The sequence below is a fragment of the Callorhinus ursinus genome, unplaced genomic scaffold (genome assembly GCF_003265705.2).
Source record: "Callorhinus ursinus isolate GAN/ISIS: 27379988/994484 unplaced genomic scaffold, GSC_fseal_2.0 scaffold5, whole genome shotgun sequence".
NCBI lineage: Eukaryota > Metazoa > Chordata > Mammalia > Carnivora > Otariidae > Callorhinus > Callorhinus ursinus.
This window is the reverse complement of record NW_027397067.1, coordinates 51,341,558-51,356,110: the sequence shown is the minus strand read 5'-3', so window position 1 is coordinate 51,356,110 and position 14,553 is coordinate 51,341,558. Positions and strand designations below refer to the sequence as shown.

General features: G+C 41.0%; 1 long non-coding RNA gene across 1 annotated transcript in view; it reads right to left on the bottom strand.

Annotated features, from left to right (window-relative positions):
- Positions 1–10,318, bottom strand: part of LOC141372834 (uncharacterized) — a 31,326-nt gene extending 21,008 nt beyond the window's left edge. The window contains exons 1-2 of the long non-coding RNA XR_012378296.1: positions 10,093–10,318; positions 3,350–3,440 (exon numbers count right to left, since the gene is read on the bottom strand). This is a non-coding gene — a long non-coding RNA (uncharacterized lncRNA). The remainder of the gene's footprint in view (positions 1–3,349; positions 3,441–10,092) is intronic.
- Positions 10,319–14,553: the final 4,235 nt, after the last annotated feature.

Below are 14,553 nucleotides of genomic sequence, written 5' to 3'. Positions count from 1 at the left end.
AAAGTTTTTGAAGGTCATTCTAACACAGTAGTGATGTAGCTTTGTCAGGCAGTAAGCCCCCTGTTGCCAGCTGTGAAAGCAGATGCTGGGTGAAACTCCGTCAGAAATCCCATCAGACTGGATGTTAAAATAATTCATTACTGGGGCTCCTGGGTGGCTCAGTTGTTAAGCGTCTGCCTTCGGCTCAGGTCATGATCCCAGGGTCCTGGGATTAAGCCCCGCATCGGGCTCCCTGCTCGGCGGGAAGCCTCCTTCTCCCTCTCCCACTCCCCCCGCTTGTGTTCCCTCTCTAGCTGTCTCTCTCTGTCAAATAAATAAAATCTTTCAAAAAAAATAATTCACTACTTTCCCCTCTAAATCTGTGAAGCTTCCAGTTTGGCTAATTCCATTTTCCACAGCCAGAGAAGTAAGGCTGACTTTAAGTGCTGTGCTCACCTTCCAAACCTATTCAGAGAAAACTCCCCACATTGAGCCTGTCACAGTAATGCACCAGGAACCCAGAGAGTTGTGAGCTAACATTCCCTGTGTTTTCATCTCCAGAGGCAACATTAAGAAACACAGCCTGCCCATAGGGGCCTGAACCTGCACCTGTGAGACGGATGCTGGCTGTCTTCTTCCTTTATCAGTACAGTAGATGTAGACATCTACGGCAAGAGGGCCATTCATCCTACTGGTAACCCTCGGGAAGGACGTTGCTGGCAGACACTTTTGGTTGGCTGACCCACCTCTCATTTTCAACATTTCTCCTGACCTCCTTCTGGATTGTCATCAAATAGAAGCAGAGTCATTCAGGGAGATTCCTGGGACAACCTCTGCTTTCCTGGTACAAGCATCACCACTCCCTCCCCTTCAGGAATGAATCATCAAACCTGATGGTAGAGCTGCAGCTGCTAATGTACAGCCATGAGCAAAAGCTCCCGGGGGAGCTTTAGAGACATCAGCACCACCACCAACTGCCCCACAAACACTCCTATTTATTTAAATATTTCTGCTCAGAATTGTTTTCTTGCCCGCACCTGAAAGCATTCCTAGCTAAGACATGATCCTTCAGGACTCCCCCCAGGGCAATGTAACATTTCTAGTCATATGATTGCTTAGACATCTTGTACAACTGATGCCTTACAACAACCCTCACTTGTAACCAACAGGTCTGAGGAACATATTAGATGTTTAATGGAATCATAGAATCTTAGAAGGAAACTTCAGAGCTCATCAAATTAGAAAAGTTCACAAGTGCAAGAATTTCCTTCTAAAAGATCCGGGATAAATGGTCATTCACTTGGATAGCAATTCATAAACTATTTTTTGAGTGGCTACTATATTTGAATGCCTTTATTAAGAGATCTCAGTACCTATCAAGGTAATCTTTGAATAGCTCTGATAGAAATCATTTTGTTTATGAACCAAAATATTTTGATTTTATAAAGGATATATTTTTTAAAATATTGTTTTTATTTATTTGAGAGAGAGAGAGAGAGAGAGAGCATGAGCAGGGGGAAGGGCAGAGGGAGAGGGAGAAGCAGACTCCCCGCTGAGCAGGGAGCCTGACATGGGGCTCAATCCCAGGGGTCCTGAGATCATGACCTGAGCCAAAGGCAGATGTGCAACAGACTGAGCCAGCCACACACCCTTAAAAATCTTACTTTTATAGTGTGATCTCTGAAACAGTTATTAATAGAAGTTAAAGGAAAATAACTTGTCACAGTGGAAATCAGATGATCTTTGAAGTAGAAGGTAACAGTTTATAGAATCTGCTGGCACTACTGTTACTAACCGTATGACTTTGGGCAAGTTCTTTGCGTTATTCTCTATTGACCCTCACCTCTCCCCATCCTCCTTACTCTCGCTGTGCGGAGCTTTTCAGAGTACAACACCCTGGGCTCCCTTTCCTTCTGTTACTGGGTGGGTTTGGCCGATGGGTGGCATCCTCAGGAGGCTGAAGGATGGGAGGAGACACAGGAACAGTAGAGAGATCAGGCTGTTTCCCCAGTAGACTTCCTCCATTCCCTGTGGTTCTGCCGGTGGACGCATTGCTCTGGGACTGCATCTCCCATAAGATGACTTTCTTCCTTCAAGCCTTCATGTGGCTCCGGTAACATCCATCTCTCCCCTTTTCCTTTGGGATCCAGGCATGGATGTGACTTCCTACTATTGCCAGTTCCAATGGCCACTATTGTACATCCTTTCCCTCTATTTCACCATCCTTCATAGGTTTTCTCAGCCATTTCCAGCTTTGAAAATTGTCCCTCTCAAGTATAGTCTCTGTTTCCTGTGGGTCCTCAACTACTACATTTTTAAATCTCTCTGGACCAGAGTTTACTCATATGCATGGGGATATTAATAGCTACACCAAAGAGTCCCTGTGAGGGATTAAATAATATTGCCTCTGTGATCTAGTCCGGTGTCTGGCACACAGTTAGTGTTCCATTAATATAAGACTGTATAAACATTACAGTTGAAAACATAATTAGCCTAGGAGGGTGTGCACCAAGAACATTCTTTCCATTTTTACCTACCGGCAGGGGCCTTTTTCCTATATGAACATAGCCCGACCCGCAGGAGTAGAAGGAACATGCAGTATTATCAATGGCTGCAAGTGTAGCAAGGAGCATTGCTTCTCTTAAGATCCTCATTCTCCCCTACCAAGCCTGTCTATCTTTTTCTCCCTGGTGTCTAGTCATTCAAGAATGAGTAATAGGTAGCACTTCACAAGTTAAAAGTAGTGCACTTCCATTCATTTTATGAGCAGTATAATTACCTAAAAACAATTTAAAATACCATATCACTGCCGTGGGTCTGTTTTTATGTATAAACAAATTAAATGCTTATTAGCATGTACACATTTGAACCTAAAGAAAATCTTTATGGCACACTCTTTCCAATGTGTATCTTCTTCCCTTAGACTTTGCACATACTTCCACATCTTGCTTATGAAGCTGTTTTGTAGTTAGTTGCTTGCATTTTGCTCATCTCTGTGAGACTTTTTTACCCATAGCACCTTGCAGAGTTGCCTTTCACTCAATAAATATTTGTTGAATGAATGGCACATATAAGTTAACAGGGACCATTGCTTTTATTTAGGATCCAGAATAAGATGCAGATGGCTTGGCAGATGGCATGTAAGGTCATGCAATGCCTTCCCAGGGAGCCTGAAGTTATTCACAGAAAGCCATTGCGTCACCACTGTGAGCAGCTTGAGCACTCCTGTGAATCTTAGCAGACACATTAGCTAGCAAGAGGATGGATTAGTGGGGGGAGTGCAATATCCTGTCCCCTGTTTTCAAACAACACATAAAAGTAGAAGAAATAATGGCCTGAGGACACCAGCATTGGCCACTGATACCCTTACCTTAAGATGAACTACTGTCCATGTCAACCATCAACAAAAAATGATGTAGTTATTTCTTCCGGAGGTCTTTTGGGGTCAGACGTTGAATATGCTAAAGTAATGGACAAGCAAGAAAAGGTGATTACAAATGATATGAAGTCAGGGTTGAAAATATACCAGCAAACCAATCCAAGCTCTATGTAGAATTCTTTCATTGAGATTACGTTCTTTTATATTGACTTCCATCATCATTCAAAAGATATGCAGTGATTTACAGTATAGGTACTTGATTTCTCACAGTGCAAAGGGAAGAACATTTGTAGTCTTCACCCTCCAAACCTTTATTTCTGATGAAAAACAAAAACAAAAAAACAAACCAAATAAACAAACAAAAATTTGAGTATCAAATGCCTTGCAATGTACAGAACATGGCGTACTTCTTCATGTGGCTTCAGCCACTGCTGTACCCCTGCCTAACATGCTTTCTTCTCCTTTTTATCTACCTAAATCTAAATGTGAAGCCTCCCATGATTACATTAAGGGCAGGATAATTACTTCTCCCATGTGCTTCCCTTATGAAACTACTTTTGCACCGCAGACTTTGTCAATAAACTGAGTAAACAGCATCATCGGGCAAACTCACATATAGCTAGTTAACATTATTTGGAAATTGTTGTCTTATTCCTCTAGCCTTCCATTTTTCTCCCCAACAGTCACAGTAGTACTAGAGGTACCCCTAAGAGATTACCTGGCTCCATTTATACTCTTCCCTGTTCCCACTGTGAAGTAGATATCTTTCAGTGGATGTTTTGATGTACTGTATGGGACATGACATGTAGGCCTTATTCACCTAGCTTCTGGTGGTGCTACTAGTGGACAGCCTCCACCTGTCAACCCTCTTTGGTGATGGCTTCAGCTGAAGACAGCCTCCTGATACAGCTGGATTTCTGTGGTGACCCAGTTTTCTTTCTCCAACCTGGGACACTGTGAAGGGTTGTTCCATCTTCAGAACTCCCCATAGGGTCAACTGAAGCTTTGTTTGAGGCTACATTGCTACTCTACTTCTCCTATGTCCACTTCTGCTTGTTCCCCTCCCTTTTCCTTCCAAGGGTATTGAGACAAAGAGCACTTCCTAATAAACTTTCTGTATGTAATCTCTTCTCAGAATCAAGGAACCCAATCTGTGACAGTCGGTGGTAGGAGGGACCCAAGAGAGCCCACTTAAGGACAGGATTTGGAGCAGGACCACACAGATGCATGGCAGGCAACGAGGACCCCATTACTGATGGTAGGTAAAACACAGTGAGCTCCAGCACAAAACAGTGTGATTGTTAAGAATTTCGTTCTGTGGAAAATAGGGATGGCAGACAGGTAGAAGGCGATGCAGTAACCAGTGTGATGTGTGAAGTGTCTGAGAAGTATGGGGAAAATTGTAACTACAGGGAGGGAGCTGGCGGCTCTGGCTAAACATGATGAATACTTTAGAAGAATACTGAGAAAAACAAAACAAAAGGCTGAGAATGATTCATTGTCACTTGAAAGCTACCTGTGAAAGCCAGGGGCCCTTCTTGGTAGCATAACAGAGGCTCTCATTTCCTGTCACAGAAGGGCAGAGAAACCAAGCACCAGGCCCAGGAACTGACTGAAGAGTAGTTGGGCTTCAAAAAATCACATCCTTCCAGGGCAGGTCTATTGCACCAAGATCAGGGCCCTGGTTGAAAAAAGAAATGGGATCGTGACCCATGGGATGGAATTGATGTCCTAGAAATCTTGAATTCTCAGATCTCCTTGCATCCTATGGGCCTTCAAAGAAAGGCTTATTTCTGTTAAAGACTATGAACCTTCCTCCATTTGGAAATGATGCAGAACCTCTCCCCGCAAAGACATGTGTCCTCCATTTCCCCAGGATCTGCCCTTAGCTCTCATTTGTCCACCAGGCTATAACAAGGGTTGAATTACAACATAAACTCAGCTAGAGATGTGCTGGGCCTAATAAGGAAAGGGACTACATCTCCAAATTGCTGCAGGACCTGCTAACATGCATCCCTAGGACCCGGAGAGTATATAGGTCCTGGATTTTGTGAGTGCTTGATCAGGGTAGGCAAAACATAGGGACTAGAAAAGGGAGGGTTTATTTATTTATTTGAGATCACTCCACTGAGACAAGATGATTGAATACCTTGGCAAGGATTTGGGGAGATGGTGAGGACAAACTACTAGTCACTGACCACACATGAGGTATGAATGCTAGAATTTCCAAAACATAGTGTAAGGAGAAATGAAAGGGCTCAGAGACATGGGGGGTGGTAGAGGGAATTTATTAGAAATATATTACACAAGGCCAAAGTCCCACCAGGGGTCTATCGTCCATAGAAGAGCCCAGAGGTTATGCCATTCACTGAAGCAATACAGACTGTCCTGTTGAGAGGGATACCAGCATGAGTGAAAAGGTCACAGTGGGCATCTTCTGTAGACTGGTCTGAATGGTAAGATTTGCAGTAGAGAGGCAAAATCCTTGAAACAGCAGAGTTTGATGGCAGCACTTGGAAGTCAGACACATTTTAATGAGTGACAAATTTAGAAGGGCTGCCACGTTGGACCTGACTGTCAGAGAGTCATGGAAATGGTTGACAGAACATGGTGTCTCTAGGGGCAAATAAATGGACAGCAAAGAAAAGTACTACTTAAGCTGTACAATTAAAAGAAATCAAGAATGAATGATTGGGAGGCTGAGGGCGGCTGGTCCCCCAAAGTTACAATGCCTTGCCTAGACTTGAAATAGCTGTTAGACCTGGAAATTACTGACTGAAGGAGAGACTTGATTCCCAGAAGTAAGGACCCTGACGTACCATAGCAAGTGTTCATGCTATGATTCTTCCAGGTTTTCTCCAGTCCCTAGTTTTAAGCTACTAAATTTGGGAGCAGTTTGTTACACAGCACTAGATAACTGATACAGCTACCCTGGTCACTTTGTGCATGAGCCCACTGAACAGCCGTGGGGTGACTGAGGAAGGACCCAGAGTGAATTGTCATTCCTCCTAATTACAAAACACTTTTTCCAGAGTGGGAGCCTTTGGTGACAAACACTTCTCTTCATACACCGGATCTGTCCATAACATTTCCCAAAACTTGTTTGCCACTGATCCTCACTTTTCTTTTCTTTTCTTTTTTTTTTTTTTGTCTTCAAGTCCAAGACCATCAAATCAAACCATTAATTCTTCACAAGTTAGTGTAGTTTTTGATTTGGGGACAACTATCCATTTAGGCAGAGAGGACAAAGATGTCTACTGTCCGAAGTTTTGCCTACCAATAAGTCTTGCCTTATCCATTGCCTTTAAAGTGCTGCTTAGTGTGGGTACAGCTCTCTAGCAGCCCACTTTCAGTTAATACCAGCAAACTGAGCAGAATTATCTCTAAACCATACCATGGTGGGTGGAAAAAGAGAAGGTCATGTTCCTTCCTGTGAGTAGACACACAGGTCCATGCCTTTAGACAAGAATTTGAGGTTTGAGTGTCTCATTTCTTTTTTTCAGCTGACAAGTGTTGTTAAAAGCCCATAACCTGCTTTGCCTTACTTTCAATACCTCATGCCCTTTGTATACCATTGGTGGCCCTGACTTCTGAAATCTTGCCTTTGGTGGGTATTTCATTCCAAGGGCACTCAGGGGATAGTTTTACTAGATATTTTGTCACGGCAGGTCATGGGCTACCACTTTCCTGTTCCTTAAGAGTGACTCCATGTTCCCTACCTCCCAGATTTTCTGGAGGTTCTGTGCTGTAGCCACTGTTGGTGCCATTTTTTATAAAGTCAGGATTCTTACTTAACACCAACAGAAGCTGACATTGGCTGAATTAGACTGAAAAATAATGTGTTGAATAGATAATGGATTACTTGAAGAATTTTGGCAAAAAAGCAAGGATACCATCAGAAAATGGGCAAGTATAGAAAGGTGACAGCATAGCCAGAATCAAAAATAAAACCTGTTTTGAGAAGCAGTCCAGTGAGAAGACTGGTAATAATGCCACCAGACATGAACACTGCAGCTTGCGCCCACACTGTTGCTGGCACTGGGCACTGGCTATCACCATGGTGATCATGCCAATCCTACCTCCAGACACTGAGGCTGTTGCTGTTGTGTCTACGGCAGAAAGAATTTCCCTGCTTCTTGATATCACTAGCTCTAGACTCTAAATCCAAGTCAGATACATTTGATTGGCTGAGCCTTGCTCACAAGTCTTAACAGTAGCCTCCACAAGGGGCTCAGAAAGCAACAAACCAGCCTTTTTGGCTTTTATAGAAGAGGGACTCTGTTTCCTATTAACACACCTATGTAGAGAATTTCTGAAACAGAATGGAGGTCAGATATTAGGGAAGAAAAAGACAAATGCCCTCTGTATAAGATCCCTCTGCTCTCTTGATTCCTGGTCCACTTCTCCCACCATATTTTATGTCCACCTTCTTCGAGAATCCATTTGTTTTAGGATTTGAGAATACACATTTCCTTAACTTGAACATGCTAACTGGCAGACTGAAGTTCTGATGAATTACAAAGCTGAATAACAACAACAAAAAAAAGAATTACGTTTTTCAAGTACAGAAATGTGTACAAAAGGAGCTCCAAGTTACAGAAACACAAAAATGTTTGAGAGTTATTTGTTTCAGTAACTAAAATCCACAATCAGTTCCAGAGAGTTAGAAATTGGCACTGTATTAAACGAATATAAATGAGTTATGAAAAAGAATTGCGTCAGAGCCATTAGAAATGAAGTTAACAAATTCAGATTAATGAAACTGAGTGAATATTTTGAAGATATTAGAATTTGAACTTAAGGTCTTTCACAAAAGAATGAGTCATACTGAATGAAAAATAATTTTACATCTTCTGAGACAACTTCAAATGAGATGTTTAAATATAATTTGGCCTCTGGCTTCCTTTTCACAGATGAGCCTTACTAAATACAGAGAAGACATGAAAACCTGAATACACACATTATGGAAGACAGAAACAGTGCGTTTAAAAGACTCCCTTTACCCCATGGCTGATGGCATTAATGGCTAAGAGAAAATTGCCATAGACTTATCTGATGACCGGACTTGTTTCACCATCCTGTTTCAAGATTTGTCAACAAAGGCTATAGTTAGGACATTTTTTTCTGTATGGATACATGAAGTGTGTGGTTGGGTTTTGAGCAAATCTGGAATGGTCACGGTACCTGTCAGAATAGTTGGAAACACCATATAGTGGGTCTGAAATACGGGTTCTAACACAGGAAATATGCAGGTAGATCATGGATATGCAGGAAACATGCTCACAGAGACCATGAGTCTCCAGAATGATTCTTCCCAGGCCTCCACAAGCAACCTTCACCACTTTATGTCACCTACCGGTGGCATTTTCAAGTTTGTGTACTATCTTTTCCTAAAAAGATTCTCTATCATTTTTTACAAAGAAATTTAATCACAAACAGAAAAAGTATATAATTTACCTTTATGTACCTATTCCCCAGTTTCAATAAGGATCGATACGTGGCCATTTCCACCCTTCCCATATTATTTTGAAGCAAACATCTGATCACGTAACTGGATCTGCAGATATTCTGGTATATATCTCTAGAAGTTAACAACTCTTTTTAAAAACTGCAAAACCATTATTACAAATAAAATGAACATTACCTTAGTATTATTAAATGTTCAGTTGGTGTTCTAATTTCCAATAATCTCATTGATGTCATAAATACAAGCGTGTTTTCTTGGAAGGCGGTGGAATCAAAGTCCAGATAAGTTCATGCATTATGATTGGTTGATACGCTTCTTTAGTCTTTCTCCATCCCTAAGGTCCCCCTTTATGTTTGTCTTTCTGTCCTCCCACAACTCCCACAACTTATTTGTAGAAGAAACCAGGTCATTTGTCCTGAAGAGTTTCCCAGTCTGTAGCTGCGAATTTCTGAGAACAATAAATAGTAATATAGGACGTGTGACAACTTCCAGTTCTGTGCTCCTGTCCCCTAAGAGAAGTCTGACCTTGCTCTATAAGTTCTTCGGGATTTTGTGCCACAGAGTCCAGGCAATAACAAAGAGCAATGAGCTTGGGAAAAGCCAGGATGGGGAATTTGCCTCCAAAACTGACGACATATACCTTTCCTGGTGCAAGGAGGAAGGAATAAAGATAAAAGACAGACGAGGCACTGGGAGGAGCATAGTCTGTGGTGGTGAGCAGCTGTAGATTGGGAGGTAAAATTGGGAGAAAAGGAGGCCTGGGGGAATAGCCGGCATTTCTACGGACAGTGTTGAGGTCACAGAGACAGAGACAGACTTTTACTTTTTATGTAAATTAGATATATCCTAATCTCACCCCCCCCAAACCTTTGGGTGTTTTTAAGAATTACTTTTATTTGAGATTCTTTTTCATCACACTGTTGTGTGGGTTTTGTTTTGTTTTGTTTTAATGTGACACTGAGCAGAAACTGGAACACGTGGGTTCCCAATTCCTTCCCTTTGATCTATTTCCTCAGGTTTCTTCTCCCAGAATGAAGTGCAGGATTGTGTCTTTTCACACACCCACGCTGGCTGGAAGTCAATGTTTGTCCCTTAACTTTTCTCTCATTCTACCCTATTCAGTAGGGTCTTTAGCAGTTGATAAACTTTTGGCTGCAAGCAATAAAAACCTTAACTTGAAGTAAATATGAAACAGATTTATAATGTCATATAACAAGGAGGTCTGAAGTATGGCAAGTTATTCAGACTTTCAGTTTGTTATTCATACCTTCAATCAGTTTGCTCTCCAATGGCTCAGTTTTGCCCTCCTGTAGCACCTCTTGGTCTTAAGATGGCTGCAATCCTCCTCAGCAAACCATGTCCAGAGGCAGGAAACAAGTTTTTTTTCCTTCTGTGCCTTTCTTTCAAAACAAAAATCCTTTTTCAGAAAGCATAGCTCATTTACCAGATGTCTTCTCATGTCTCATTCTCCAGAACTGGGTGCCATGCCTTTTCCTAAGTCAGTGACTGGCAAGAGAAATAGAATTATCATGATTCCATTGGCTTGGACTAATCAAGACCCACACTCTTTAGGCTGGTAATCCTAACACCTTCCATGAGCACAAAGTTATGTGGAGAGCAAGCATCAGAACAGGGTCTGTCACTATGGAGGGCTGAGGTGGGAGGACCCATTTGCTTAGGCATCCAATAGTGTCTGCTACAGGCCTTACTAGGCACCAAAGACAGGAATTAAAAAAAAAAAAAAAACTACTATAGAAATAATGACATGCATAGAGAGGAGAAAGCTTTCTTATTAGGGACTTGTTAGATCCTCCTTCCCCCAAACCCCTGCCCCAGACATCCCCCAGGTTCTCAATAAATACCTTAAAACTGTAGAATCTAAAATATTTCATTTATGGGAATGAAATGATCAAAGGGATTATGAAATGCCTTCGCTTTTATCAGAACAGCACATTGGGGATAAGCCTAAGGAAGGCACACTGGGCTGGGAGGTGAGATGTTCTGGCTTTGGCAATACTTGTTATTCTTTAGAATCATAAGGTTCAGAGCTGGGCTTGGAGGAGAGAAAGCAAAGTTCAGATGGCTAAAGGAATCCTACTCATTTCATATCATGCTCAGCATGGCAGGGATTCTGAATAGACAGTGTGATAGGAAATGGAACAGGTACATTTGAATGGAATATGTATTTTGTTGTATCTATTAAAACCTTGGCATAAGGGTTAGCAGCTGGATAAGAGAGAAAACAAGTAAAGAAAAGGAGGAATTAACTCTCCAATTCAATTGTCTAGAGGATTTCTCAGAAGCAGTGGCCAAGGAAGAAGGAAGAAAGTTTTAACAAATAGGCTTGGTCAGGTAGGCCTCTGGATTCTAGAAACAAAATTTAATGTTTTATCATTCATTCATTCCTTCTTTCATTCACTCAACAAATATTTCAAACTCACCCCTTCACTCCTTCCCCTCTAGCCATGCTCAGTCTTGTTCGCATAGATAAACCATGGACTATTTCTGCTGTAAGCTAGGAAGACACTTGTACACATCTAATTATTCTCTATGTATAGCATTCATTACCTCTTTGGTCCTGGGTGACTCATATGCTGTATTGAGACATAGTTCTATTTTCTATCCCTACTGAGACATTCAGACATGTACTAAATAAGATTATTTCCTCTACCATATCTTTCCTCATGCTACAGGCTTTCCCTGAATATGTTCACCCACTTCCAGTCTTTAAACTCCATTTACACATTGATGTCTTTCATCTTGGTATGTTCAGCCCAAACTTCTTTCCCATTATCAGTCCTTAAAACCAAGTTCTACATGAACATGTATATCTGAAAATCTCACAGGCTTCTCACATTTTCCATCTCCAACCAAAATGGATCTCCTCATTTTGCCCCCTGCTGAACCCTTTTCAGGTAATCAGAATATAAAACATTTGTTGACTCATTTATTCTACCAAGCTTGGTGCTGGATATTTTGAGTAATCAAATGATGCATATGCCACAGTCCCCTTAAGATCTTACTCCTTCGTGTTTCACCTTCTAATGAAAGAAGAGAGGGAAACAAGTGAGTGACAACTCTCTTGTCTTCTAATATTCTGCATTCTTGGCAACATATTTAAAAGGGTATATGTTTTAACAGTGTAAGTTTAAAAAAGAACACTTCTGCTTTCATTTCAACAGAGTGGCTGAAGTAAGGGTTTGGGGTTATGCCAAATAAAGTAAATGACTTAAAAGCCAAAATGGCATGATGAAGCAATGTTATTTTTATCAAGATGATTGGTCTGATTGGTGGTGACCTTGAAAGCTTTCATGAAGGTTTTAAAGTGACATGAATTAGGGAGACAAGATGGAGAAAGCAATGACTCATCTGCATTAAGTGAAAAAAATGTCTTAACAAGAGGAGAACTCAAGCGGACAAAAAATGAATTCAGAAAAAAGACTTGGATCACATAATTAGCTTTCAGAGAATCAGTCTACTTCTCATCTGATAAAATCTTTCATGATGATATGATATAAAGGCCTGTATTCTCTGTTATTTCTAAGTATAAAAAGTTCCTCTAGTCTAATTTCTTGATGAAGATGATTTGAAGGTAATGCCTAAGTTACGATTTCTGTGAAATGTTTTTGTACATATGGGTTAGTCATAATCATAATACCGACATACAGATAAAAATAAAATACTTAATGTGGCTAAATAATCAGGACTAAGAAAAAGTGAGTGTTTATTATGTGGTCCTCATGTCACAGATACTGTCCTTTAATTAAGCAGGTTGGAAATTTGTGGGGAAGTGAGTCACACTCACAAGCTTCTTCTGTATGAGGTAAATATTGATAACTTCAGCAAAATACATACACACGGCTATGGGAATTCAAATAAGAAGAGTTCATATATAATAGTGGTAACAAGGAGGTCTTCATGGAGGGGCACCTGGGTGGCTCAGTTGGTTAAGCATCTGCCTTCAGCTCAGGTCATGATCCCAGGGTCCTGAGATCAAGCCCCACATCAGTCTACTTGCTAAGGATCCCTGTTTCTCCCTCTCCCTCTCCCTGCCACTCCCCCTGCTTGTGCTCTCTCTCTGTGTCAAAAAAATAAACAAACAAACAAACAAACAAAATCTTAAAAAAAAAAAAAGGAGGTCTTCATGGAAAAGGAATCCCTTGAGCAGAGTCTGCCTGCTGGATCTTGATGTTGGTCCATGAGTGCGAGGTAGGATGCAGGAGCAAATGAGCATGAGGAGCTGGACCATACGGAAGAGGAGTGGTAAGATAGCAAATTCCAACTTGCTTTCAAGGCTAGCAGATGAATCAGGGTCTTGGTAGATGAATAAAAGAAGGAACTAGAGAAATAAGTAGGGAGTATGGTAGTAAGATGATTAAAGGAGGTCTAGATAAAAATTTGTTGTGGCTTCTCATTGGACCCCTGTGTGGGTTTTCATCACTGACGTGTATTTATTTCCAAAAGTTCAAAGAGGATAGGCCAGAGATCTGTTTCAAACAGAGAGAAGGGAAACCTAAATTTGGATAAAGACCTGACTGACTTGAGAAGCAATAACAGATCCAGTTTAACTGATATTTAGTCTGTTTAGAGAAAGAGAGATATTCAGACAGGAACCTGGGAGGATAGTTGCATTTAGGTGTTGGAGGGAGGAAGAAGAGCCAGAAAAGAATCAAGCAGTGGTCAACTGTTGCAGATATGTATACAAGAAATACACAAATGGAGAAAAGACTTTTGAAAGACCTGCTTCACTAGAGGAAAAGTTAAATTTCAAAGTAGGATCCCTTCCACTGAGGATGCACATAAGCACGGTAATTAATAATGCAACTCTAACTATGGTTACCACAGGAGCCATTGCATTATTAATCCTTACTTTATTCTTGATAGTTTCAAAATACAGAAGGAACAGATCTTGCTATTTACTATATTTATTTGTTTTGATAATGTTAACTCGGAAGTTTAGTATCTTGGACAAAATTACAGATCATCCTTGCTCTAGAGCTCTTAGCTCATTTGGAGTTAAACAGAATTGATATATGGGAGTAGAAAATAGAACCATGGGGGGGGGAAATTTGCAAAGCTAGGACTAGAAACAGGAAGAAAGAAAGATGAGGTCTTTCAGTAATGACATATCAATACTGTCTTTTTGTCTATAGCTGCATAATATAGCTCAAAACTTAGTGACTTAAAATAACTACCATTTTATTATTTCTCTTGATTCTGTGGGTTGCCTGGGCTCAGCTGCATGCTTCTTTTGCTCTACATGAGACTGGCTGGGAATGCAGTCATCTGAGTCTATTGGATGCAATGTCTAAGATTTCTTATCCATGTGGCTGGAAATTAATGCTAGTTCTCAGATGGATGCTTACCTGGGGCTTTCAACTGGCATATTTACATATGCCCTTCAATGTATTTTGAGCGTCTCATAGAACGGTAACTGGATACTGAGATAAAGTGTCTCAGAACAAACATCCCAAAAGGGGGGAAGCAGAATCAGGCACCCTATTAAAGGACAGGCTTACAACTGCCACAGTGCCCCTCTACCACACTCTACTATTGAGCAATTACAGGATGAGCTGGATTCAAACAAAAAAGAAACAAAACCACCTCTCAATGGGGAGAATGAGAAAGAGTTTGCATCTAATTTTAATACAGGAAGTGCAAGAGAATCAATTAGGTAGTTAAAAAACAAAACAAAACACCAAGGGAGAAAGCTGTTTTGCTGTGATTT